We start from the raw sequence: 15,349 nt of genomic DNA, 5'->3' as shown, positions 1-15,349 counted from the left end.
GGTATCATCCCATTGCTCTCTTGTCAGTTTTGGCAAAAGTTTATGAAAGGTTATTGATTAACCGTTTAATGATTAAATATCAAGAAAAGAATATGTCCTCTGATAATCAATATGGTTTCAAGAAAGGTAAATCTACAGAGGACGCTATATATAGATTGGTCCAGACTGTCGAGGGCTGCAATGAGAGATATTGCCCTTGGTATTTTTATCGACTTTAAAGGTGCTTTTGATAGACTTGGTGGGAAGGTATCCTGAATCGCATAAGTAAAACTGAATGTTCAGAAGTGTTATTTAAATGTTTTAGAAGCTATTTTAATAATAGGGAAATTGTAATTAGAAATAAGTACGGACAAATTACAAGAAAGGTATATCGAGGTTGTCCTCAGGGTTCGGTGATTGGCCCCTTTGCGTGGAATATGGTGATGGATGAGTACTTAGAAACAAAAGTGGATAATATTGAGAAAATAGCGTATGCGGATGATCTTGTTCTGGTTGTCCAGGGTAATGCCAGATCCGTGATTGAAAGTAGAGCTAAAGATGCTCTAGAACAATTAGTAAATTGGGCTAGCAAAAATAAGTTGGAAATTTCGAAGAATAAGACTGTTCAGATGCTCTTAAAAGGGAAACTTAGCATGAATCGTTCTCCCACAGTGAGGCTTCAGGGATGGGCTGTTCGATATGTGAAAGTAACCAAATATTTAGGAATTAAAATTCAAGAACGAATGGTATTTGTAGATCATGTTAAATACTTAAAGCAGAAAATTTCAACTCTGTATGCCAAGCTCCGGAGAGTTGTGAGGAATGATTGGGGTATAAAGGGTCGATCTATCAATCTTTTATACGATTGTGTTTTTGTCCCCATAATAACTTACGCCCCAGGAGCTTGGGTGCATAAAGTGCAAAACAAGACTATTATAAAATATGTAACACAAGCACAGAGATTTGCTTTATTGAGTATTACTAGAGCATGTCGAACGGTCTCCTCTGAGGCCTTGCAGGTTCTTTCTGGCAAGATCCCTGTTCAATATGTGGTACTGTTATATGGGATGATCTATTATACGAAGAATAACATAAAAAGAACATTGTTTGGAATTCGGTCATGTCCTGAAGAAAGAATATATCAAAGATCTGATTTAAAAGATGAAAAGAAAAGGATCTAGGATATGATTTTCCAACAATGGCAAGAGCAATGGGACCACTCAGTAAAAGGTAGAGCAACCTATATGTTTTTTCCAAAAGTAAACTTAATAAATAAAAGTAATAAGAATTGGCTACAATTTGGATTGAATGCCACTTATCTTATCACAGGGCATGGACTTGCTTTACGATTGAATCAGTTGGGACTTAGAGATAGTGGATTGTGCGAATGTGGAACTTTTGAGACATCTGAACATGTTATGCTTGATTGTGTAAATTATGTCGATTTAAGGCAAGAACTGCAAAATTCAGTTGGCACACTTGGGAGGGACCATCTATGGATCTTGTTTGGAGATTGTTCACATACTTTAATAAGCATGTTAAAGGAGTGTTTAAAAGGAGATTTAGGCTGCTAGATAGTAGAGGCCCGCCTCCCAGCGGCAGGGGTGGGAACTCTTATCATTAGGATCTGTGAAAGTATTCAAAGTTGAAATATTTTAAGGCTGGTTCTTCTGACAGGAGGCTAAGTGGCCGATCAAATTTTGTGTTAAAATTTTTAATTTAGCGTTATATTGCGTTCTAATTAATATAGCAAAGAACTCTAAAGTATAAGAACTATAAACCCATGAGGAATAAATCCACGGATGAGCTAAGGCTCAGGAAGTGGTTCCTATGGAGGTCAAAATGGAATGACCATTACGCCCCATCTCAACAGAGGACCACAAGACCAAAAATGGTCAGGGAATCGCTGGACAAATCGCCGCAAAGGAGAATCGATCGAAAGATCAATCCGCAAATGGCAGACTTATCTGTCTAGCGATTCCCTGACCATTATTGGCCTTTTGATCCTCTGTAATGGTCAGTCTATTTTTCGTTTATTTTTGTTTTGTTTTATTGTAGTGGTTTACATCTCTGTTGGTAATATTTCACATAAATTTGGACCTGGTGCCCGTCAGAGGGGGCGCCGTTAAATTTCTATATAACTGGCTTTCAAAATTCAATGAATTATTATTCTTACATTTAGATTTTCTAAATTATTTTAGAGAGTTTCCGCTGCAATATTTTTACTCTTGTTACCCCTCTCTTCCCTCCCTGTTTGGTTTGATTTAATTTCGACTATTTTCGCTCTTGTCTTGCCATACTGCTGGCATTATTTTAACTGTCATTCTAATTAATTTGTATGGTTATATTTCAAGCATCATGTAAAGGAATATGCTTTTTGCTGCCTCTGATGTACGCTGCTGTACCTTTCTTTTTATTTTATTTTTATTATGAAAAATTCCGTTTCCAACTATTTTAAACGTTATTCAAATATATATATAATATATATACTATATATAAAATATATGTTATATGATATTTATTATAATAATTAAAATAATTAAATGCACATGGCATAATACTTTAAGAGTTTAGTATCTATATAATATCGGTGTTTAGATACACCATAGACACTCTTAAAAAAAACTACAAAGTAGTATGTTGTGGGCATCATTTGCTCTTTCTCATATTGTGCTCTGCCTTCACGACGAGTTGCCATGATACTGCACTACCTCAAATAAGTAACGCTTCACTAATAGAGAAAACTATTGTTACTTATTCTCAGTGAGTACCATCACCCAGACATGTTTCAAGGCTATTGGCCTATCATCAGTGGGTGGGCAGGTACCCTAGTATTGCAGACATGACGACCCAGTTGTGAAGTTAATCACACAATATGAGAGATGCCAAAAGGTGTATAAGATAATATTTAAAATAATTAAATGCACATGGCATAATACTTTAAGAGTTTAGTATCTATATAATATCGGTGTTTAGATACACTATAGACACTCTTAAAAAAAAACTAAAAAGTAGTTGTATCATGGCAACTCGTCGTGAAGGCAGAGCACAATATGAGAAAGAGCAAATGATGCCCACAACAACTACTTTGTAGTTTTTTTAAGAGTGTCTATGGTGTATCTAAACACCGATATTATATATTATTATAATAATATAATTATAATAAATTATATTTCATAATACAAATTATATATAAACAGTATATAATTTTATTCTTCATATAGAGGCACTAAGTAAAGATCAATTACAGATCACCACAAAATTAAAAAAAAAAGTATACACCTTTTTATAATGAAATAAACATATAAATTTAAAAAAAATAAGTTTAATTTAAACTCAAATTACGTGGCACACCTGGAATGTTGTTGCGGTACCCCGGTTAAAAACCACTCGAGTGTATACCTTCTGCTAATTTTACGACTACAGTACTGTTTTAAAGCATAACCATAATGAAAGTTACGTTCGCTTTCCAGTCGCCATATGTCTGTGAAGCCAGAACGTCTTCCCTGTGCTTCCTTTTGTTGCCAATCAGAGCCGTGCCGAGGCTCTTGCCTCGGGTTAAAAGCTAAAAGGGGCGCCAAAAGAAAGATTAAATAATTGCCAACGTTTTCGATTGTTCCAATGCGTTTATCATTTTGCTTTTGCAAGACGAAAATCTTGGTCGCGCCACTGTACAGATACCGAGCTCTGCGCGCCACCATGGTTGTTAAACCTCCATTTGAATTTTTTTTTAAATGTGTACCAGAAATGTATTTTAAATAAGTCTTTTTTTAATATTTTAGGGGAAGGCCCAATTCTTGCCTCAGGTACTAAAATGGCTCAGCATGGCCCTGTTGCCAATAACGAAAGTACTTGAACTACGCATTTCAATAGGTTCCAATTATTCTTTCTACAATTTTTTTGTACATTCAAGATATTATGTAATGCTCATTTACAGTAAATCTCGCATGCCCTTCCAAATGCCATCTGTAAAAGGACCAGCCATTACTTCATAAGAGCTTCAATGACTTTCAGTATATTGCGCAATGCTGATACTATCTGTAAAAGGACAAGTCATCACTCGCAGAGTGCACTTGGTAACATTAGTCTGCCCTCCCCCTAAAGTGACAGCATATGACGTCAACGAATGACGTGGCTGTTTTCAGTGTCTGGCCCCTTTTGTTAGGAGGATCGTCCGCTCAAGATCGCCAAGTGTAATGATGTCACATGAGTTCAAAAAGAGGAAGTTGGCGTTATATTTCTCAGGCTCTGATTTCAAGCTTTCACTTGTTAAACTAGTAAGTAGTTGTCATGGCGCAGAAATAAAACGAAGTTTTAGAAGAAAGTTACTTAAAAGAAAAGATACCATGTAAGAAACTCTACAATGCATCATTCACTACGAAGTATTTCGCTGAAATTCCAGGAAATTAGGCGGCGGAACCTGTCAGAGTATAATAAATTTCAAGGTACACCTGGCCAGCCTCCTCGTTGCATAGTACGGACAACATCGGGTCCCACAGGGGCTCGACGGCCAACAGGCCAGAAGAACAATGGGCACAACACATGACCCACACACTGTTAAATCTCTGGTCTTGACAGAGTACTGTCCCTTCCCTCGATACAGCGAACACTCGCGGAGATGGGAGAAATTCCTGGTGCCGTTTGACCCTCAACATACTTTGTACGAAGTATTCCTTTCATGTAATTGATCCAAGAATAAATGAAATGCTCACTTACCTTCTCATAAGATGTCATGAGAGAAGAAGAAAAAGTAGTTTGACTGGTATTCATATCACCCGCTCTGCAGGAAGTGTGCGTCATGTGATGTAGCAAAATCTCATTGGCCCCCCCGAAAAGAACTTTTGGTACCGAGTGCATAAAAACGTCAGTATGCAGGTTACTGTCTTCGGAAATGATACTACACATGCTCATTAACTAATTCAATATCTTTGAAATAAGGGTGAGAGAAAAGGGTGTTTTTATACAAAAGGTACGTATGCGCGACGCAAGGGGGGAATGTGTGGCTATCGAAATGTTGCGTTCAGCAGTTGATCCGCAAAAGCTAACCTATTTTCAGCAGTCAGCGTTCTCTTAGCTTCAGCGGTCTAAGCTTTTCCTCGTGGACTACAAGTTAATGCAGAAGGATACTCCCTGAAAAGTCCTTTTAAATCTAACCAAGTCGCCGTAATTCACGTAACTTAGTCGTCCCTGCATCGGCTGATAATTCTCGAAAATGCAAGTAATGAGAAAATTAGTACAGCAAATAGCTACTGTATTGGTGAATAAATAATAGTAATTTAAGCTAACTGCAGTCTAGTTCACTACGAACCTTCAGGTACGTGTAATCTTCCTGTTGAACCTTCGAATTTGTTTTTAAAAGCCCTTTGACAACACATTATCACTATTGAAAGGTTTAATATACTTAGTTTGTTTTTTTTTGATCACATATCAAAACCGTTAATAGAAAATTAGTTCGTTTGCGTGAGACCGCGCCTTCCCTGACGGCTTAACCGTTTACAACTAGGAAGGGGAAAAACCTAAGAAAATCGCGCATGAGCAGTACTGCATCATAAGCCAAAATACCAAACCATTTAACGATTCATTTTTCAGTAAATGTGGAAAATAATTGCTGAAAATCGTGTATTTGTGTGCAAGATGGTTGGAGTTATCAATGTTCAAAAATTCAACAAAAAAGTGTATTTTAAATCCATTATTCGGCGAATAGATTTGGCCACGCCTTCAGAGCGTTTCTATTATCCAATAACTTCCTACGCCTACGTTGAGAAAATCCTTCCGCAGGCAAGCGTCTTTCTGATACTGAGAATTCAATCATGTAGTAAGGAGGGAAGTAACGGAAACTTACTCACCCAAGTTACATATCACGAAATTTAAATGAGAAGCAAGTTTAACACTGTCTTTGTCAATGCAATTTTTAAAACAAAAAATAAATAAATCCAAATTGTAACGCAATCTTTATTAAGCAAACTAATTTTTTTTCTTTGCTATTGAGGAATAATATTTGAATTAACTTAATTTGTCTCAAGTCCGTACTGCAACTTCGAAGATTTACAAAAGGAATTCGAGGAAATAAATCGCAGTTTTGTTACGACAGTGGGGATGTATAATGAGCTTCTTGATTATATCTAATTTTTAATTATTTTGGAACTTTGTTATGTAGCTTTATTTTTCTTACCTTTTGTAAGGATATTACAAAAGAAGCAACATTGGTTAGGTGACTGATGACCACAAAATAGTACCTTTTTTTATTCTGGATTATGAATGGGTCTTTCTTCAATTAGTTTTTAAGTGAGAGTTAATGACTAAAATTCATATTTTTCTATTGTTTCGTTTTCAGGAAAATCGAATTGCAGACCTTTCGGACCGGGTTGGATCGCTCCTGCTGTTTTCGTCAGAAGCTGAACGAACTTTGACCTTTTTTATCATTTGAAGTTTTGTATTCTTTACAACAATTACTTGCTATCATTGTGTGTATTTTAATGTTTACTTATTAAAGAGTTCTTCTGGAGCATTGGCGGTACTGATTTCCGTTCACTTACAGACAGGTCCTAATGTGCAATGCCGACCTGGCTAGCCAGGTGGGTAAAGTGCCTGCCTGGCAACCCAAAGGTCGCGGGTTCGATTCCCGCCTCGGGCTTGGATCACAGTAAAATGCAAAAACTTTGGGAGGTGCATTATGGCCACAGAAGCAGATGTACCAACAACTAACAAAAAAAAAAAAAAAATGTGCAGTAAATTCTTTATTGCAAAAAATGCAATAGCCAAACATAAGGTTTCATAACAGCTCATTGTGTGTATGACTGGAGCTCTCCAACATATTTAAAGTCAGATAGGTACAGTTGGAAGGAAGCACAGAGGAACCACAATCCATGTATTGTTGATGTGGCTTGCTGTAGCCATCAACTTACAATAATTTAATTTCCTTGGGACAAGAGTTCAGGAGTGGGCCAAAATAAGTTGTGTTGGAATTGACTGGAAGGATAATCTATGCAATCATTCTGTTGCAATTCCAGTTTTGCCTTCAGATGATGCATTCCTGTTCACTGTGCAATGTAATTAGCCATGTCATGCTCTAAAAGAATTTCGGTGCTAATTGAAAAACACAACCAGAGGGGATTAATAAAAGAAATAATTTTGATAAAAGCATCAAGCTGATAAACACAATTTAGTGTTTCTCTGATTTGGCTATTATTCTGGAACTAGATACTATTCATGCTACAGAAGGAGACAAAAACAAAAAAGTAATAGAATTCAGTATTTAATGAAGATGAAAAGGAAGAAAGCAGAGTTGGTGGGGACTGGTGTGTGTCACTACTCACTTTATAGAGTCAAAAGAAGTTGTCAGGCAGGCATGCTTAATCTGAGATGTTTAAAAGTGTTTTTTTAAGAGTATTTGTTTTAGTTATTTTAATAACAGCAATCATTGAATAAGACAGAAAAGAAACAAGTTTCTTTTTTATCTGTGTAAATACAAAAAAAAAAAAAATACAGATGGGTGGAAAATACTTAAATAACCTTGCTGATTAATTGAACAGGTGTGCTGCATTAATTTTTACAGATTAAAGATCCTCAAATGAAGACAGGCTAAGCAGTATGCAATTGCAGCTATTTGGGTATTCTTTCTCAATACCCAACCAGCAATCCAATTCATTCCAGAGGTTCCTTATATGGTTCTGGACTGGCCAGTCTTACATTTCAACATTCATCCAGTCCTTCAAAAAACATGAGCAGTATGGAGTTTTGTCTTACTGATACAGGTATGAGCCTTCCACAATATAGATATAACGCATTATTGTCTAGGTAGGCCTCACCATTCATGGTTTTCTCCAAAACCAATGGTCTTAGGCCAAATGATCACTCTGCATCTGTCAAACTTAATCAGAAGACCATAATCTGGGAGATACCTTTCTCAAGGTGTCTGCCACACCAAAGCACATCAGACTGGTAGACCATGTACTGATTCATCACTCCAAAGTGGAGCTTATCACCGGTCTACTAAGAACAGCAAGCCTTGCAACAAACTAGGTGGTTTCTGGCATTAGCCGGGGTGATTAGTGGTTTGTGGACAGTGGCAGTACCGTGGTAACCCATAATAAGGTGGTTTGCTATACTGGTGCTCACGTGTGTTGCAATCAGCTCATTAAGGGCTTATATATGTACTGTAACAACTTCAAACTGCATTCCAATAAGACGATTCTTTGAAGGGTTCTCCTGTCACATTGCATCAAATTTGGAAGTTTTCCAGGTCATTTTCTGATACTTTCAGCATAAAACAGTCACGTGCATTCACAGATCATTAACCTAGTTCATCGTTTATCATTAACCTAGAGCCATTCAGTACAAATGAAATGCCATGTACAGATCAGATACTTATGTGGCACTCTACTATTATTCTGTGTTGGAAATCAGTTAACTGCATTGATGGCAGGAGTTTATACGTGTATTTCGCAGTCATACTACTTCCTCTTCGAGAACCAATGTGCCATTAAACACCAAACCAACCAACCAATCTTCAATGGCATATTTAGTTGTTTTTCACACATGGGTAGGAGGTAAGTAACTATCCACAGAGGGGATGTTGCAAGGCCCATAAAAATTCCTCCCATCATCGATAGGACTCGATCCCAGGTCTTTGGCACCTAGTGTGGGAAGGGCAGTGATCCTACTAACTGTTCTACTGACAAGGGCACAGAGGGGTACCTGGATATTAATGGTATGGCAGTGTATAAAGGCTCTGAGTGAAGTAGGTAGCTATATACCAGTCAATATGACTTCTGTGGCAGCAAATGTCATGGAGGCAATGATAAAGTCTGCAATATACAGGGTAATTTACAATTCTGCAATATACAGGGTAATTTACAATTCTGAACAATACACTACACAGCATTATAAAAAAACCAAATTATTATGTTAGGGTCACCCATAATTTATTACATATACCCTTATATGTATTTTGTAAATTATGTTCTCCGGTCAATTTGCCTGTTTTGCTAGACGAAAAAACCCCCAGTTCCTAAGGAAAATCAGAGCATTATTAAGAGAAAATCATGTTTTCCTTAATAAAGCTGTGATCTTTATTGATAGTTACTAATGGCCCTCATCAGTAGGACAATTGGTATTATCACTGTCCTCTTCACACTGGGTGAAAAGGACTGGAGTTCAAATGTTGTCAATAACAGGAGGAGCTTTTGTGGGTCTCTTTCACAGCAGCTAAATTGGTTGTTCTCAGCTGGTGGTAGCACAGGTTTTACTCCTGGAAACCCATGTATTTTGTTCAGCAAATCAGCAGAATTTACAGATATATTATACACTCAGTAATCACTAAATTATGTATACCTACCTAATACTGTGTTGGGCCACTGTTCACACAGAAGCCGAGTGGGTAAAGTACCTGCCCGGCAACCCAAAGGTCGCGGGTTCGATTCCCGCCTCGGGCTTGGATCACTGTACTGCAAAAACCTTTGGAGGTGCAATATGGCCACAGAAGCCGATGCGCCAACAACTACCAAATCAAAAAAAAAAAAAAAAAAAATGTTCACACAGATAACAGCCATTATTTGTCTAGGCATTGACTCCATTAAATGTTTGAAGACCTCTGTGAGAATCTGCAGCCATGCTGCCTGCAAGGCATTCCACAGTGTCAGAGTATATGACGGTTGCACATCCATATGCCGCACCTGTTCCAAAACATCCCACAGGTGTTCAACAGGATTGAGATCAGGTGAATTTGGAGGCCAATCAAGATGCATGATATCTTCAATGTATTCCTTGTACCACTCATGCATAGGCCAGTCCAATGATACAGTGCATTATTGTCATGGAAGATCCCATTTCTGTCCAGGAAAAAATGCAACGTGGCAGGGTGCACATGGTCTCCAAACCTCACCAGTGAAAGATTGGTCAATATGCATCAGGAGTTATAATTTTTGCCAACAAAACATGCCCTATATTAAGCAACCACTGCCATCTGCCTGGATAGTGCATGATGGATCCATGGACTCATGTTGCTTACACCAGTGCTTCTTAAACTGTCTGTGGTGAAGGACCAGTTTCTTTTACTTTCAATCTGTTGCAAACCGATACTTTTGTAAAATACAATAAAAATTAATTATTCTCAATTTCTGTACTTATCTCATCACAGACTGACCAGTACCAAACAGTTTGCGGATCACACTTTGAGTAGCACTGGCTTACACTACACACGAAGGCATCCACTGCATGTTGCTCCAGGTATTTGGACTCATCCAACCAGCACACTCGTTTCCAGTCCACTGTCCAACCAGCATGGCCATTTTTTTTGAGCAGAGTGACAGTGTTTAGTAACAAGCAGCACAGGGGCTTCCCCAACTCTGGGGTAATCCCCGGTGCTTAGAGTACACTGTCAGTATGTGTAAGTGTAGGGTTTATGCAGTGTAGTTAATGGTTATGTAGTTCTTCTGGCTGTTTAACTGCTTGGCCCCCTGTTGTGACATTGTCTGTCACTCACCACGTGGAGGTAGACCAGGCAGTAGAGGAGAGGCAAGGACACTCTGGGAAGGCACATCACAGAGTTACCTAAGCTTTCCATGGTGGGTCCTATATAAAGAAAAAAAAATTAGGAAGATTACAAGAGAAAAATGGGTGGGAAAGAGAAAGTATTGGGGGATGTAGGAGACTGCATCCTCTGTGATTTGCGATGGGACCACTTCCACTAAGGCGAAAATGGGGAAGAAACTCTCAAAGGGTAGGAAAGACAGACATATCAAGGGAGGCAATTGTAATCACAAATGGGCTTAATTGGAGAACCCAGTAATCCTATCCTGGAGTGTCAGGAGTGAAGAACCCTATCCTGGTAGTGGCTGATGGTGTGTCCTCAGTTCTAAGTGCACGCCACAAAATTATGTTTGTTTTGTCAGATAGTAATAGTATTTGCAATATAGTGCAAGGAAACCAGGCTTTGGCTGCACTGCACTGGCAAAAAAAACAAGTAGATAAGAAAATACAAATTATAATCTTTCCTCCTCACACAGTTAACTATTCAGTTGACCTTTGAATTTATTCAAACTGTCAGCCTCAACTACCTGCAAGAGCAACTCATTCCACCAATCAGTGACTCTCTGGCTAAAATTTCCTACAATCTAATCTAAACCTCAAGCCATGTAATTTGAATTTATGATCCCTAGTTTTGGAATTCTTTATAAGTGAGACTTCCACCTTCATTCATTTTACTAATCCCTCTGAGCCTTATAAACCTCAATCAGGTTACCTCTGAGGTGCTGCATTGCCAAGTTATGTAGTCCACATAATTATAATTGGAGTCTTTCCTCATACAGTTGTCCTGTCAATCTCACCATTTGAGTTGCTCGTCTTTGGACCTTTTCAGAAATCTCAATGTCTTTTTTAAGATTAGGTCTCCATATTTGAACACAGTATTCCAAATGTGGTCTTACAACTGCCTTATACAATGAGATTATGACCTCTCTATCTCTACAGGATAACATTCAATAAATCATCAATAGGACACCATGTGCTTTCCTGGATGCCTGGTTACACTATTCAGAATACTTCATACCTGTGTCAGCAATATCATTTTTGTAAGTGTTCATTAATTTTTCAATATTCACATTCATTTTCATTCATTTCATTTTTAAAAAATGCATTAAATGTATTTAGTATTTCACAGTATACATCTGTTTGATGATTAATTTTAGCAATAAGTTTATCGCAAATAACATTTACAGTATTAGAAATAAACATTTCTTTTCCACATAAAATAACTTCGAGTATGCTGTGTCATCATACATAATTCTACGCTTTTATTCTTTTTTTTTTTTTTTATCTTTGTATTTAGTCTCCTCCTTTAAAGATTTTGCTTCATTTTTAAAATCAAAAAATTAAAAACCACATCGACAAGGGGATAGAAGGCATGATATCAAAATTTGCAGATGATGTAAAGCTTGCCAGTTCAACAAAAGCCCATGGCTTCCTTGCACTATATGGCAACTATTGTTACTATTCTATTTCTTATATCTAAAATAAAAACATTCAATGAGTCTAAAAGATCTATCTTCTAATATATATGTTTTAGAGTCCTGAAGAAATTTGCTTGTTTCAGTTAATCATTATGATATTCTGTTCTATAATTAGAATTGCTGGTGCGTTTTTCCTTCTGGGGGCTGCCCCCCCCCCCCAATATAAAGAAAACTTCATACTAACAAGTCGTACAATTACTGCGAAAAAATAAAATCGTCAAGAAACAACTTAAAAAAACAAAAAACTCACCTCATCAGTCCTCGCATGCCAGCTGGTAAACATCCACATTGAAAACACTTGTATTCCTAAGATATCAAATTCATAATCATACACCATTCAATTACAGTCTTAAATCCATCCTTTACTGGTCACTCGGGTGTACCCATGTTCTGGAGTTCAGCCGCGAACTTCGTTAATATGAAAAAAAAAAAAAAACTAATAAAATACGACGGGAACGAGTCAAAAGAAGCACGTAAGCGAAAGTACAGGTGATCCCCCCCTTAACGCTGATAATGCGTTCCGGAAAAACGGAGCTAAGGTAAATCAGCGCTAAGCGAGCGCCATCTTCCCATAAGGTAATATATATATTTGTGAGTTGTGGTCTGTGCCATAGGATATTTCCTAATAAATAATGAACAGCTGTTTTTTCCCTCTTTATTTCTTCTTTATTTTTCCCCGCTTTATATAATTGCTCTTACACAATAATTTAGAACCTGCCAGTTCTAAATTATTGCACACATCCACTTGTCGTTGACCGGAATCGATTCGCTTTAAAACGTCTAATTTAATTTTCAAACTCAGTCTTTTTCTTACCTTTGTAGTCTTCGTACCGCATCCAGACGTTTTTTGCTTTTTATTCCTATCCTCCATTATTAACTCTTCGAAAATGTAACTGCGTTGCATTAATTATGATACAACGTTCCAGTAAACTATCAGTTATGGAAAATTGTGTAGCACTGTACTGAGTGATAGCTGGACTTCGGATAAATGCATACATATAACGCAAATATTATAAGCAATACTGCATATTGATATTTTTTTCAAATGTTGATCTAGGAACTACGTAACAAGTCACTGTACAGTAATTAAATTAGCCTGAGAGAGAATTTCACTGAGAGTGGGAAAATTTCTCAAGTCGGCGTGGGAAACATTTTAATGCAATTGAAACATTTTCGTTAAACATGCCAAAAAGTCAATCTGTAAAAGAATTCAATTCAATCTGCACGCTGGTAAAACAGCGTTATAGTGAGTTGTAACATCGTTATAGCGATATAGAGGTTATAATATAAGAACAGTGTTATAGTGAATTAGCGTAAACTAATTCGCTAGGATGTAGATAGCGACCTTAGGAGGTCAAAAATTGGCGTGGGAGGAAAACGTATACAAATTAAAATTTTGAATGTAATAAAAGTAAGGCAAAAATATTCTAAAATGAAGGCCAAAAGGGAGAGATAATTTAGATCGGCGCCGTGGGCCAAATGAATGAAAAATCACTAATAACGAGCCGCTATCCTACCATAAAAATTATTTAAACAAAAAAAAAATGGAAGATACTCAGTTGATAAACTTAGTGTTCATTATTCATGTATAAGAATTTTATAACTTGCATTCAAACGTATGTTTCCACCATAGAATACAGTAGCAACTTAGTGTTGTGTACAAAATATACACACCCAAACATGATATTGGAAAAGACTAATTAATTTTATTCAAGAAGATAAGAAGCAAATATACTGGACAATAATAAGATGTAAGCTAATCGAGAATTTGATTAAGACAAAACTGATCAGAAATTAGATTTTTTTAAAATTAATATAGTAAAGTTGAGCGCCTTATGAAAATTATATTGTAGGTAAGAAAAGGGAAATGAATCAATTTAAGATAGAATTTTCTAATGTTATTAATCATCAAATTAAAATCGTTACAAGTAGTAGCAATTCTTAGACACTGAGAAATAATAATGTTAGAATGGACGTTTTTAGAAATATTTGGTAGGCATTGAGTAAAGCTGATCACATTAAAATTAATTGCATCACGTGTGTTGAAAATGTTAATAATAGTAGACCCATCATTAATACTTATGTCCAAATCCAGATAATTCGCTGTGTGGTCACAGGAACTGTTTTTTTTTTTTTTTTTTTTTTTTCAACCAAAGTTCTTGGAGATACGGATAGCCAAAGTCTTCAAGAAATTTAGGATAATTAAACACACATATATCATCAACGTATCTAAAGAATGTGATATTTTTGGGAAAGGAAATTTCTTTTTTTCTTTTTTATGAAAACCCCAAACATTTGTATCAAATTGCGGATTAGCATTAGCATTAGCATTAGTAGAGGCATATGATGCAAGAAAGCAAGCTTATTCAGCATCAGCCAAAAAAAAAAAAAAAAAAAACACCCTCTCCCATTTCACCCCTCCGTTCGTTCGAAATACCTGTCCAGTTGAGCTTTAAATTTGTTTAGGCTATCAACTTCAACAACAAGTGATGGAAGTCGGTTCCACCAACCAACCACCCGCTGGCCAAAGGCAAATTTCCGCACATCTATCCGACATCCGTCCTTCCTCAATTTGAATTTATGCCCTCTGAGGTGATTATTCTGAGAAAGATGAAGAATCCCATTGGCATTGAGCATGCTCAAACCATTCAAAGCCTTATACACCTCTATCAGATCACCTCGCCGGTGCCTAGTCTCCAGACTCTGTAATTTGCAAAACTTAAGCCTTTCTTCGTAAGAGCAACCCTTTGTTCCATTTACTGATCTTGTTGCCCTTCTCTGTACCCGTTCCAGCAGCTCTACATCCTTCTTGAAATGAGGCCTCCAGACCTGTATACAGTACTCAAGATGTGGCCTAACCATTGCCTTATACAAGTGAATAATCACCTCCTTATCCCTGCTAGAAAAATTCCTGTATATCATTGACAAGACACCATGAGCTACTCTTGCAGCTCGTCTGCACTGCTCAGAGAACTTCATATCTGCCTGCACAATTACCCCCAGGTCCTTTTCATTCTCCACCACTGTCAGTGTAGTACCGCAGAGTTGATACATTGCTCTGGGGTTACTGTTACCCATATGTAGTACTTTACATTTGTCAATGTTAAACTTCATTTGCCACCTCTCAGCCCATCTGTTCAACCTTTCCAGATCCTGTTGCAGCAGCATAGCGTCAGTAGTGTCCTTAACGACCCTGCCAACCTTTGTATCATCTGCAAACTTAGACATTAAACTTGATATCCCATCAAGTTTTAGATTTACTAAAATTGGAGCATCGTTCAGTCATCAAGTTTCTCATCAAAGAAGGAAATGGGCCATTCATGAAAGGATAGTGGCTGTGTATGGCAACAGTGCACTTTCAG

At 37.2% G+C, this 15,349-nt stretch overlaps 1 protein-coding gene across 1 annotated transcript in view; it reads right to left on the bottom strand.

The window, feature by feature from the left end:
* LOC150085983 (uncharacterized) overlaps positions 1–5,378 on the bottom strand; it is a 100,075-nt gene extending 94,697 nt beyond the window's left edge. Inside the window, exon 1 of the mRNA XM_090373633.1 lies at positions 5,288–5,378. The gene's annotated coding sequence lies outside the window, so the exon portion shown is untranslated. The remainder of the gene's footprint in view (positions 1–5,287) is intronic.
* Positions 5,379–15,349: the final 9,971 nt, after the last annotated feature.

This window comes from Mastigoproctus giganteus, chromosome 5 (assembly GCF_048544385.1).
Source record: "Mastigoproctus giganteus isolate SK-2022 chromosome 5, ASM4854438v1, whole genome shotgun sequence".
Classification (NCBI taxonomy): domain Eukaryota; kingdom Metazoa; phylum Arthropoda; class Arachnida; order Uropygi; family Thelyphonidae; genus Mastigoproctus; species Mastigoproctus giganteus.
This window is presented reverse-complemented; position numbering and strand designations above follow the sequence as displayed.